Source organism: Zingiber officinale, chromosome 6A, assembly GCF_018446385.1.
Source record: "Zingiber officinale cultivar Zhangliang chromosome 6A, Zo_v1.1, whole genome shotgun sequence".
Lineage (NCBI taxonomy): Eukaryota > Viridiplantae > Streptophyta > Magnoliopsida > Zingiberales > Zingiberaceae > Zingiber > Zingiber officinale.
This window is the reverse complement of record NC_055997.1, coordinates 128,843,686-128,856,705: the sequence shown is the minus strand read 5'-3', so window position 1 is coordinate 128,856,705 and position 13,020 is coordinate 128,843,686. Positions and strand designations below refer to the sequence as shown.

Genomic DNA, 13,020 nt, shown 5'->3' with positions numbered 1-13,020 from the left:
TACTTAGGAAAATTTACACCCAAGTCTAACCAAGGAATATTTTTAGGATACTCCTCAACCAGTAGAGCCTTTAGAGTTTATAATCAACACACCTTGAAAGTTGAAGAAACAACTAATGTAATATTTGATGAAGAAAATAATTTACCTAATATAATTGACAATGTTGACATTAATCCTAGAGCTATAGAAGATGATGAAATCCAACCTAATCTTAATGAGGTAGAAGAACCAGTACCTGAACCACAACCAAGACCAACTAGAGTAAGTACTTCTCACCCACCTGACCAAATTCTGGGTGACCCAAACCTAGGAGTCAGAACTAGATCATCCCATAGAAACCTTAGTCAGATTGCCCTTATTTCCAAAATTGAACCTAAAACTATAGATGAAGCTCTTCCTGACCCAGACTGGACCATTGTAATGCAAGAAGAATTAGCACAATTTGAGAGAAACCAAGTCTGGGACCTTGTAACTAAACCCATAGATAAATCAGTAATAGACACCAAATGGGTTTTTAGGAACAAGTTGGATGATCATGGTGAAATAATAAGAAACAAAGCTAGGCTGGTAGCCAAAGGGTTTAGTCAAGTCGAAGGCTTAGACTATGATGAAACCTATGCTCCGGTAGCTAGACTCGAGTCCATTAGGATGTTAAGTCAGCCTTTTTAAATGGCTTTATCAAGGAAGAGGTCTACGTAAGCCAACCTCCAGGGTTTGAAGACATAGACTATCCTAACCATGTATTTAAATTAAAAAAGGCATTATATGGACTAAAACAAGCCCCTAGAGCATGGTATGAAAGATTATCTAATTACTTAATTTCCAAAGACTTTAACCAAGGACAAATCGATCCGACCTTGTTCGTAAAAACTATAGAAAAAGACATCTTTATCGCCCAAATCTATGTTGACGACATAATCTTTGGTTCAACTAATTCAAAATTTTTGAAAGAATTTGTTAAATTAATGGAAAGTGAATTTGAAATGAGCATGGTCGGAGAACTCAACTTTTTCTTAGGCTTACAAATAAAACAAACCAAAGATAGAATCTACATTTATCAAACTAAATATGCTAAGGAGTTAATCAAAAAATTCAACATGGAAAATTCAAAAATTATAAATACTCCAATGACAACCAACATAAACATTGACTCTGACCCTGAAGGAAAACCTGTAGACCCAAAATACTATAGAAGTGTCATAGGTAGTTTACTTTATCTAACTGCAAGTCGACCTGACATACTGTTTGCAGTAGGTATGTGTGCAAGATATCAATCATGTGCAAAAGAGTCACACCTAACATTTGTTAAAAGAATAATTAGGTATATTAAAGGAACTCTAAATGTAGGACTTTGGTATCCAAGAACTTGCACCTTTGACCTTTATGGATATTCTGATTCAGACTATGCTGGGTGCAAGTTAGATAGGAAAAGTACAAGTGGTAGTTGCCAAATTCTAGGTCAGTGCCTAGTAAGTTGGTCAAGCAGAAAGCAACATTGTGTTGCTTTATCCACTACAGAAGCTGAATACATAGCTCTTGGAGAATGTGCATCTCAATTGTTATGGATGATGCATACACTAAAAGACTATCAACTAGACTATAAAAATACTAAAATCTTTATTGATAATATCAGCTCGATTAATCTGACCAAAAATCCTATTCACCATTCTAGGACCAAACATATAGAGGTAAAACACCACTTTGTAAGGGATCATGTAGCTAAAGATGAAATTGCACTCAACCATGTTGAGTCCAAATCAAACCTAGCTGACATCTTTACAAAACCCTTACCTGAACTTGAGTTCAGTGGACTTAGAAGGCAAATAGGAATGTGTTGGGTAGAGTAGATATCTTACCATTATTTCTATTATTGTTTTTCAAATTCTAGGAAAAACAGTTTTCAAAACTCCAATTTTTCCTAGATTTTAAAATTCTGGAATTAACCTAGGATTTCCCCCTAGATATCATGTTCCCCTAGAATTAAGCCAGAGCATCTCACAAGCACCTAGGTTTACCTTGATTGTGATTGACAAACATAGAACGGCGTGAGATGCATAGGGTATAGCCTGGACTCAAGAATGCTTATATCTGTGCATCAATATGAGTTTGGGCGTTAAATATGCAATAAACATTAATCAAGTTAAATTCTCCAGCTCTAGTCAAGTCTATCTGGACCAAAATAATTTAACTTGACTAACCTAGTGAAAGCTACTGTCCTGTAGACAATTAGCAAGTAACTAAAGGTTAGACAGTTGGTAAAGAATACTCTTTTTTTTTGTTTTTGTTAAGCATGTTTTGTTCTTTATGACTCTGATACCTAGTAAATCAATCTAGTGAACATGACTTATGCTTGGACCTAAGGACCAACTAAACTTAAATAAATAAATAACCTTGTCCTAAAACTTAAACTAAGTTCCAATTGACCTTAACTTTCAAACCCTATTGAACATAGCAAACCTGTTGACCTTAATTGTGTACAACTCAATCAAATATCTATAATTGCCCATTTTTGAGTTATGGCAAAGGGGGAGAGTAGCAAAAGTAAAAATGTGAACATAAAATTCAAGTTAAAATTAAAAAATTAGGGAGGCAAAAGTTAAGGGGGAGCATATAGGGCAAACTTGCTTTAGTTACCTTGTTCATCTATACTTAGCAGGCAAAAGTTAAGGGGGAGCAAAAGTTAAGGGGGAGCATATAGGGCAAACTTGCTTTAGTTACCTTGTTCATCTATACTTAGCAGGCAAAAGTTAAGGGGGAGCAAAAGTTAAGGGGGAGCATATAGGGCAAACTTGCTTTAGTTACCTTGTTCATCTATACTTAGCAGGCAAAAGTTAAGGGGGAGCAAAAGTTAAGGGGGAGCATATAGGGCAAACTTGCTTTAGTTACCTTGTTCATCTATACTTAGCAGATTTGCCTGTGCTAAAAATGTCTATCTATTCGTTCATTTACTTAACTTTGAATTTGAGTTGCCATAATCAAAAAGGGGGAGATTGTTGGTGCGGGAAGCATCCAACGATCGAACTCGTGTTTTGATAATGGCAAAGAATTCAAAGTTAAGATGTTTTGTAGTCTAACAAGTCTACTTGAGAATTTCAGGAAAGTCCTAGCTGCGGTTAGGCAAAAGGTAAAACCCTAGGGAGTGGTAACCCTAGGTCATAGGGGGTGGTAACCCTATGCGGAAAGTCTTGGTAGGTCGATGTCTTCAAGCAAAAGTCCTAGGGGGCGGTAACCCTAGGTGGAAAGTCCTGGTGTCACGAACCAGGTGAAAGACTGGACTAACCGGGGAAGCGGATGTCCAGCAGAAAGTCCGGAAGCATCGAGTGCTGAGCAAAAGTCCAGTCGATCTGGAGGATCGACTGGCAACAGGTGGAGTAGGTGAGGACGCTGCTAGGGGAACAGTAGGCGTCGGGTCGACCTAGGGTTTCCGGTCGGAAACCCGAAGTCAGACTCGGACAGTCCGGAGACTGTCTATACTTCATTTATCATGTTTATTGTGCTAACTTTGTGTTGCAGGATATTGTTTGGGACTAACGTATCTTGCAGGTGCAAAGGAGCAACCTAAAGCCTCGGATGAACAGTGTCCGAGGCGCCTCCATGGAGCTTGGAGGCGCCTCGGGTGCAAAAGCTGAGCTGGCTACGAAAGGTCATCGAAGGCGCCTTGAAGGGAGTATAAGGCGCCTTGGAAGGCGCCTTGAGCAGGGTATAAGGCGCCTCCAAGGGATGAAGTTCGACCAGTTCAGATCTGATCCACACGGAAGACTAGGCAGCATGGAGGCGCCTTGAACAACCTTCAAGGCGCCTTGAACACTCTTTATAAGGGGGTTTCGACCAGCATCTCAAGATATCAAGTTCTGAGCTTTCCTTCTTCAACGTACTGCTAACAAAGTCATTCCGAAGTGCTGTTGCAACATTCCGACGACCCGGAGCTTCGTTTTTCTCTTCTTTAAGTTGTCGGTACAAAGTTATTCTAATTGTTGTTACATTTTGTAATCTGTAATTCTTATCGACCTTATAGTTGTTGCCCACCGGAAGCGATCAAGGATCGCGGGCCTTCGAGTAGGAGTCGCCTTAGGCTCCGAACAAAGTAAATCCCTTTGTGTCTTTGTGTTTATTTTATTCCGCTGCATTTTAATTACTCCGATAGTTTTCCGATAATCGAACAAATAGCCACGAGTACTATTCACCCCCCCTCTAGTGCGTCTCGATCCAACATAACGATCCATGATACTTTCTCATGGTGGGTCATTCAGTATACATTCTCTAATGCATACCCATGTGTCAACTTGATATCTCTATATCCATGACTTGTGAGATCAAGTCATCGAGTTGACCTACATGCTTGTCTTATTGTATTAACATTGTCCCTGAATGTTAATACTCTACTAGGAATGATTAAGAGTAGTGTTCCCTATATCATCTCATTATCGATTCAACCAATCGATTGATATAGGTAAGAACCTTCTACTCAAGGACGTTATTATACTTAGTTTATTTAGCACCAATACAAGTAAGTATAATAACCAAAAACCAAATGCCTTTATTTATATAGAATATGATACAATAAGTCCAAAATACAATCATCAAATGATTGGCTCTAGGGCTCTAGCTAACATATGCTTGTCCTATTTTTATACTATTATGCTTATCCTGTCTTTGAAAATCCTTTATGGCATTGTTTTACTTAACTTTGAATTTTCGTTGTCATAATCAAAAAGAAGGAGATTGTTGGTGTGGGAAGCATCCGGCGATCGAACCCAAGTTTTGATAATGACAAAAGGATTTAAAGTTAAGTTGTTTTGTTATCTAACATGTGTAAATAAAGTTTTTCAAGAAAGTCCTAACTGCGGTTAGGCAGGTGGAAAATCCTAGGGGGTGGTAACCTTAGGTCCTAAGGGTGATAACCCTAGGTCCTAAGGGTGGTAACCCTAGGTGGAGGAAAACCCTAAGGGGCAGCAACCTTAGGTCCTAGGGGGTGGTAACCCTAGGTGGCGAAAAACCCTAGGGGGTGGTAACCCTAGGTCATAGGAGGTGGTAACCCTAGGCAGAAAGTCCAGTCGGTCTGGAGGATCGGACTGACATCAGGTATACTCGCCTGAGTGGAGTAGGTGAGGACGCGTTCCCCGGAAGAGGGAACAGTAAGCGTCGGTTCAACCTAGGGTTTCTGGTCGAAAATTCGAAGTCAGAATCGGATAGTTCGTGACTGTCAAAACTTTCATATTATTATGCTTATTATAGGTGCTAACTTTATTTTGCAGGATATGTGGTTGTGTTGTGGACTAACATGTTTTGCAGGGAAAAAGGAGCAAGATAACCTCGGATGAACAGTACCCGAGGCGCCCTCATGAAGGCGCCCTCAGAGATGGCTGAGGCACCCTGGACGCTTGGTTGGAGGTGCCCTCAGTGGTTGATTGAGGCGCCTCCAGTCGGATAACAGGCAGGAAGCAAAGACTCATCGCACTGCTCAAATCAGGATAAAGCTTCACCTTTGAGGCGCCTCCATGAGGACTTGGAGGTGCCCTCAACAGCCTATTTAAGGCTTCTTCGACCAGCAGCTAAAGGAACAACAATTCCAAGTGATCTTCTTCGTGTTGCTGATCAAAGAACGTTCCGAGAAAGCCTCAACCTGACGCCGACGACTTGGAGCTTTAAGACTGCTATTTCTAGTTTGTCGTTGGTATATTTTACTACTGTCGATTGTACTTCGTTTGTAAACACTTTAACGCTATTATAGTTGTTTCCCAACGTAAACGTTCAACGAGTGTGGGCTTTGGAGTAAGAGTCGCCCTAGGCTTCGAACCAAGTAAATAACTTGTGTTCGCGATTGTTTTCTGTTTTATTCCGCTGCATTACTCGTTACATTTTCGATTACATCAAGTGAAAACCACGAGCGCTATTCACCCCCTCTCTAGCGCTTCTCGATCCAACAATTATTGTCTTACCAATGTGAGCTATTGGTAACCTTGAGTTGTTGGCTGTCACCACCATATGAGCTCCCTTATATTTGGATAGGTTTTGTAATTTTTCTTTGTCAACCATCATGTGATTTGAGCTATAAAATATGACAACAAATAATAATTAAATAATAAGGTTTAATAGACGAAAAACCTTAACGAAATTTTTAGGAATTTGTAGAAATTTTCTGGGATTTAATTGGAGCTCGTATGATGTATTTTGAGGGAATAAAATTATAGGCTTTGGAAAAGGTCTGTTTGAAATCCCAATTAAATTGGGAGTTGATAAATTAAATTAACCAAAAGTTAGGTTATTAAACCCTAGGTTTAATTATATAAACCTAACTTCTCCTTTCTCCTCCTTAATTTCCCTCGTCGAACTCCCCTAAGCTCCTACCTCGCGACACCGCCGACTTTTCCCTTCTCTCTCGGTTCCGGCCGCCCCATCGCCGGACCTCTTCCCTTCTGAGCCAACGCCGAACCTCTCCTCTTCCGTCTCTGCCAGAGCGCCACCGGTTGTCCTCCTCATGCGAGTCACAGTTGTCGACCCCTCTCCGATTCCCATTGCCGGAGTTGCGACCACCCTCTCCTCTTGGCGTCTTCGTAAGGTACAATGCAACCGACCCGATTTCGTCGGTGTTGCTCATCTCGGTGTCAGCAGAACCCTAGGTTGGAGGTGAACGACTCTCCAGCCGGTTGCTTCTTCTCCGCCGAGCCACAGCCGCGTGGTCTCTTCTCCTCGCGCGAGCACCAGAGACTTCCTGCCGTGCCCTAATTGATCCAGCAAGTACATTCTAATTATGTGGGTATGAGATTTGGAAGGTATGAATTAGGCGATAGGTGTGGTTTTTAGGTTTATTTCAGATGATGGTCGGCTTTGTTGAGCTGCGATTTGGGGATTTGGAGATGTTCTTGTTCATTCCTGCTCGTTCTCGTGTTTCCACCTAGTTTTCTTCCAAATTTTTCCACTGTGGATTCAGAAATTTTGCAAGAATGTCTATTCAATTGGGTTATTCGGGCTGATTTGGGTTTTTCTGATGGTTATTCGACTACTTCCAGGTTTCCTTTCTCTTATGTAAGGTTAGGGATTTCAAAGATTTAGTGTGTTATGGGGATCACAGGTGGTTTTTGGTTTTGGGTAATTGAAGGTTGGTTGTAAGGTGGCTTTGATATGTCTCGTTGAATTTGAGTTTTCGATTTGAGATCTTCCTTTTTTTTCACTTCTAGATCGTTATATGTTTAGATTCCTTGGAGTTCTAAGTGTTTACATTGATTGTCTTTGTCATAACTATGTTCTACAGGTTGTTCTCAGATTTAAAGGATTTGATTGTGCCACTTGAATTGCTGGATCTATTGAGCGTTTACCATGAATTGTCAATGGATTTGTGGCCGATCGGAGGTTGTTGTTGGTGTTTTCAGTTTTAGTAGTTAACTATGAATGGGAGATTTTGTTGTATGATAGCTATGAGTCTTTGTTATTGGGGGTTAGTTAGTGGTTAGATTTTATTCCTAATTGGAATTGACTTTCTCGGGTTTTCATATTTATGGCAAAACATATCTTAATTTTTCAAGTAGGATATATATGGGTTATGGGTTGAGTTGCTTGAGTGGTTAGGAATGTGATGTTAAGATCGTTAATTGTTGATAGTGGGTGAATCGAAATTCATAGTTGGATTAGGGTTTTTCCCTAATGAAGTTAGGTTTGGGTTTAGCTAGAGGTCATTTATGGAATTAGCTAAATTGTATATCACGTGATTTGCAGGACTTTGATTTAGGGTGAGTAGCACAACGTGGATTTTATTCTGATACGATCGACAAGTAAAGGCGGGTACTTCTTGCTTTATTTTCTTTTAGTACTTTGACCTTAGTGCATGAACTATTTTTGGATAAGGATTATTTTACCTTGACTCCACTCTTATTTTTCCTGTGCTTGATACTTCTACATGATCTTTGAGAAACTCGTTTCCACATCTATGCAATCTCTTGTTGTCCATGATAGGTAGCAGATATTAGATATCATGTGTACATGCTTTGACTGTTGTTCATTTATGTACGATATTTAGCATGCTGGCTTCATGTAGCATACATGTTTCTGCTTATATATATATGATGACTGTTGCATTGTTCGCATCATGTCATTGTATGCATGCCGCAGCCTCGGCCACTCGAGAGAGTGGTAGCTGGAGTTGATGCCGCTTGTCTTGTCGTGCCGCACTCGGCCACTTGTGTGAGTGGTAGCTGGAGTACGAGCAGCAGGGACCTCGTCGCAGATGTAGCTAGTTAGCTACTATGCAACTGTCCCCTCGGCCATTCGTGTGAGTGGTAGCTGGAGTGGTGTACAGTCTGTCACTGACCCGGCCTCTCGACCATACAGGGGTCATGGTGCGGAGAGGTGGACGGGAGTGAACATCCGTACATACGCTGTTATTATATTTGCTTTGGCTGCTGCTGTCTATATATGTTGTTATTGCTTACTATTGTTGTTCACATATGCTGATATGCTTACTTAGGTTGAGATATATTCTCATTGTAGATGTTTAGTCATTGGAAATTTGTATATACCTTGCTTATTACCTCTGTAGTATGAGCAGTACTGTAGCAGATTAGTACCAGTTCTGACCTACTATACCTAGCCTAGGATATGGTTTCAGGTATGAGCATTTATGTTGGTTCTATTATAGTAGCTGCTATTCTTCTTATGAGGCTGTATACTGTTGACACTCTCTACTTACATGTTATGTTCATGTACTATCTCTTTCCTTACCCGCTGAGTTCCAATACTCACCACCCCACAAAATAGTTTTCTTTCGCCAGGTAACAGATAGATGAGTCATGGATGCTTGGAGAGATGTCGGCTGCCAGTCCTGGGTCCTATGTCACACTCGAGGATAGTTTTCGTTTTGGTTTTGTTCTCGTTTGGGGTGGTATATTGATTTTGTGTATTTTGTTTTCAACAAGTCGATGTGAATTTTGGGTCAAGTCTGTGATGATATGTATTTTGTTAGTGTCGTTGTCGTCTTACGTTCGTATCGTTTTATGTCTTCCGCTGCTGTGTGTTTATGTTCAGCCATGTAGGCTTATTAAATTGTGTGGTGGCATTTATTTGTTCCAGCCGAGTGGGCTGATGATATAAACTGCGTGGTTGTGTTTATTTCATTTTTGTCCAGCCGGGTAGGCTGAGTATATTAAACTGCGTGTCATGTTGTTTATATTTTGTATATATATTCCAGCCGAGTGCGGCTGAGGTATATTTTATATGTAGTAATGTTTCAGATTGTCACCCGTACAGGGGAGATGCTGTCAAAATTTCTTCGGACAGGGACTCCTTTGGGGCGTGACAATTTAGTGGTATCAGAGCTAAGTTGCTAAGCCTATTTTTATGTTTCAAATTTTGCGATTTGTTTTTCGTATTATGGATTTTCAAGTTAATCTGATACCAATTTAGTGGTATCAGAGCAGTTTTGATCTTGTTTTGATTTATGATTTTTGAGTTAATCTGATACCAAATTAGTGGTATCAGAGCCATTTTTCGATGCCTGTTTTTTTGTGTTATGGAGTTTTGAGTTAATTTGATACCAATTAGTGGTATCAGAGCGAAGTTGCGAAGCCTATTTCTATGTTTCAGATGTTGCGATTTGTTTTTAGTGTTTTGGATTTTTGAGTTAATCTGATACCAATTTAGTGGTATCAAAGCCATTTTTCGATGCCTATTTTTCATGTTCTGGAGTTTTGAGTTAATTTGATACCAATTAGTGGTATCAGACCTCAGGTTTTGCGAAACCTAGTTTTGTGTTTTGAAATTTTGATCTTGTTTCGATTTATGATTTTCGGTGTTCCGATTATGTTGTCTTCCCTTTGTAAGTGATCCCTCGATGTGACTTTTGAGTTATGGGACCAGGTAGCGGCAGGACATCTCCAAGCTATAGGAGGTATGTTTGTAAAGTGTTATCATACATATTTAATAGTACTTGGTTAGTTGTTTATACCATGTGTATTTGTTTAGGTGGTTATACCATGTATGATTTGTGGTGTCAGTCATTGGTTAGATCATATATGTTGATATGTTGTCTTTTGATGATCTATTAGTGAATATTAAACTTGATGGTTTATTATTTAGTCTTTGATGTTGATAGTAACTTAAAGAGTATAATGTCTTGATATTTATGGAGTTGATGATTTTAGGTGAATGTTAGATTACAGACTTTGTGCCAGTGATCTTATGTTTGAGTATGTTTGTTGTACGGACATGAGGAGTCCTTGATATTGCTATTTAGGTTTACAGTGCCCTAGATATTTTTATGGACATGATGTATAGAGTACTGATTTACTCGCATTGGTTTGGTTAGTAGAGGACAGATTTACCATTATTAGTTTGATCAGTAGGAGACTGACTTAATCTTTCATAGGTCTAAGGTTCCATGTATATATAGCAATTATGGAAAGGGAAAATGCAGAGGATGATATTGTGAACTTTGAAGTCTGATTCTCTATGTGTCAACAAGTGAAAGTAGAATATCAGAGTGGCGCAGTGGAAGCAAGATGAGTCCATAACCCACAGAAGCATCCTTTTCAGTTAAGGGTTTGATCATGACACTATGATGGACTAGTATATGGGTGTGTTGTTTGGTTGTTATCCTTAAATGAGGATTCCTAAGTTATTAGTAAATTTGGGGACCAAATTTTTATTAGTGGGGGAGAATGTAAAATACGGCAACAAATAATAATTAATAATAAGGTTTAATAGACGAAAAATCTTAACGGAATTTTTAGGAATTTATAGAAATTTTCTGGGATTTAATTGGAGCTCGTATGATGTATTTTGAGGGGATAAAATTATAGGCTTTGGAAAAGGTCTGTTTGGAATCCCAATTAAATTGGGAGTTGATTAATTAAATTAACCTAAAGTTAGGTTATTAAACCGTAGGTTTGATTATATAAACCTAACTTCTCCTTTCTCCTCCTTAATTTCCCTCGCCGAACTCCCCTAAGCTCCTACCTCGCGACACCGCCGACTTTTCCCTTCTCTCTCGGTTCCGGCTGCCCCATCGCCGGACCTCTTCCCTTCTGAGCCAACGCCGAACCTCTCCTCTTCCGTCTCTGCCAGAGCGCCACCGGTTGTCCTCCTCACGCGAGTCACAGTTGTCGACCCCTCTCCGATTCCCATTGCCGGAGTTGCGACCACCCTCTCCTCCTGGCGTCTTCGTAAGGTACAATGCAATCGACCCGATTTGGTCGGTGTTGCTCATCCCGGTGTCAGCCGAACCCTAGGTTGGAGGTGAACGACTCTCCAACCGGTTGCTTCTTCTCCGCTGAGCCACAGCCGCGTGGTCTCTTCTCCTCGTGCGAGCACCAGAGACTTCCTGCCGTGCCCTAATTGATCCGGTAAGTACATTCTGATTATGTGGGTATGAGATTTGGAAGGTATGAATTAGGCGATAGGTGTGGTTTTTAGGTTTATTTCAGATGATGGTCGGCTTTGTTGAGCTGCGATTTGGGGATTTGGAGATGTTCTTGTTCATTCCTGCTTGTTCTTGTGTTTCCACCTAGTTTTCTTCCAAATTTTTCCACTGTGGATTCAGAAATTTTGCAAGAATGTCTATTCAATTGGGTTATTCGGGCTGATTTGGGTTTTTCTGATGGTTATTCGACTACTTCCAGGTTTCCTTTCTCTTATGTAAGGTTAGGGATTTCAAAGATTTAGTGTGTTATGGGGATCACAGGTGGTTTTTGGTTTTGGGTAATTGAAGGTTGGTTGCAAGGTGGCTTTGATATGTCTCGTTGAATTTGAGTTTTCGATTTGAGATCTTCCTTTTTTCACTTCTAGATCGTTATATGTTCAGATTCCTTGGAGTTCTAAGTGTTTACATTGATTGTCTTTGTCATAACTATGTTCTACAGGTTGTTCTCAGATTTAAAGGATTTGATTGTGCCACTTGAATTGCTGGATCTATTGAGCGTTTACCATGAATTGTCAATGGATTTGTGGCCGATCGGAGGTTGTTGTTGGTGTTTTCAGTTTTAGTAGTTAACTGTGAATGGGAGATTTTGTTGTATGATAGCTATGAGTCTTTGTTATTGGGGGTTAGTTAGTGGTTAGATTTTATTCCTAATTGGAATTGACTTTCTCGGGTTTTCATATTTATGGCAAAACATATCTTAATTTTTCAAGTAGGATATATATGGGTTATGGGTTGAGCTGCTTGAGTGGTTAGGAATGTGATGTTAAGATAGTTAATTGTTGATAGTGGGTGAATCGAAATTCATAGTTGGATTAGGGTTTTTCCCTAATTAAGTTAGGTTTGGGTTTAGCTAGAGGTCATTTATGGAATTAGCTAAATTCTATATCACGTGATTTGCAGGACTTTGATTTAGGGCGAGCAGCACAACGTGGATTTTATTCTGATACGATCGACAAGTAAAGGCGGGTACTTCTTGCTTTGTTTTCTTTTAGTACTTTGACCTTAGTGCATGAACTATTTTTGGATAAGGATTATTTTACCTTGACTCCACTCTTATTTTTCCTGCACTTGATACTTCCACATGATCTTTGAGAAACTCGTTTCCACATCTATGCAGTCTCTTGTTGTCCATGATAGGTAGCAGATATTAGATATCATGTGTACATGCTTTGACTGTTGTTCATTTATGTACGATATTTAGCATGCTGGCTTCATGTAGCATACCTGTTTCTGCTTATATATATATATGATGATTGTTGCATTATTCGCATCATGTCATTGCATGCATGTCGCATCCTCGGCCACTCGAGAGAGTGGTAGCTGGAGTTGATGCCGCTTGTCCTGTCGTGCCGCACTCGACCACTCGTGTGAGTGGTAGCTAGAGTACGAGCAGCAGGGACCCCGTCACAGATGTAGCTAGTTAGCTACTATGCAACTGTTCCCTCGATCACTCGTGTGAGTGGTAGTTGGAGTGGTGTACAGTCTGTCACTGACCCGGCCTCTCGACCATACAGGGGTCATGGTGCGGAGAGGTGGGCGAGAGTGACCATCCGTACATACGCTGTTATTATATTTGCTTTGGCTGCTGCCGTCTATATATGCTGTTATTG

The 13,020-nt window shown here is 40.2% G+C and overlaps 1 long non-coding RNA gene across 1 annotated transcript; it reads left to right on the top strand.

The window, feature by feature from the left end:
• Positions 1-10,920: 10,920 nt before the first annotated feature.
• On the top strand, positions 10,921-12,372 carry LOC121994405. The gene is made up of 2 exons (XR_006115707.1): positions 10,921-11,333; positions 12,311-12,372. It is a non-coding gene; the product is annotated as an uncharacterized LOC121994405 (long non-coding RNA).
• The last annotated feature ends 648 nt before the right edge of the window (positions 12,373-13,020 follow it).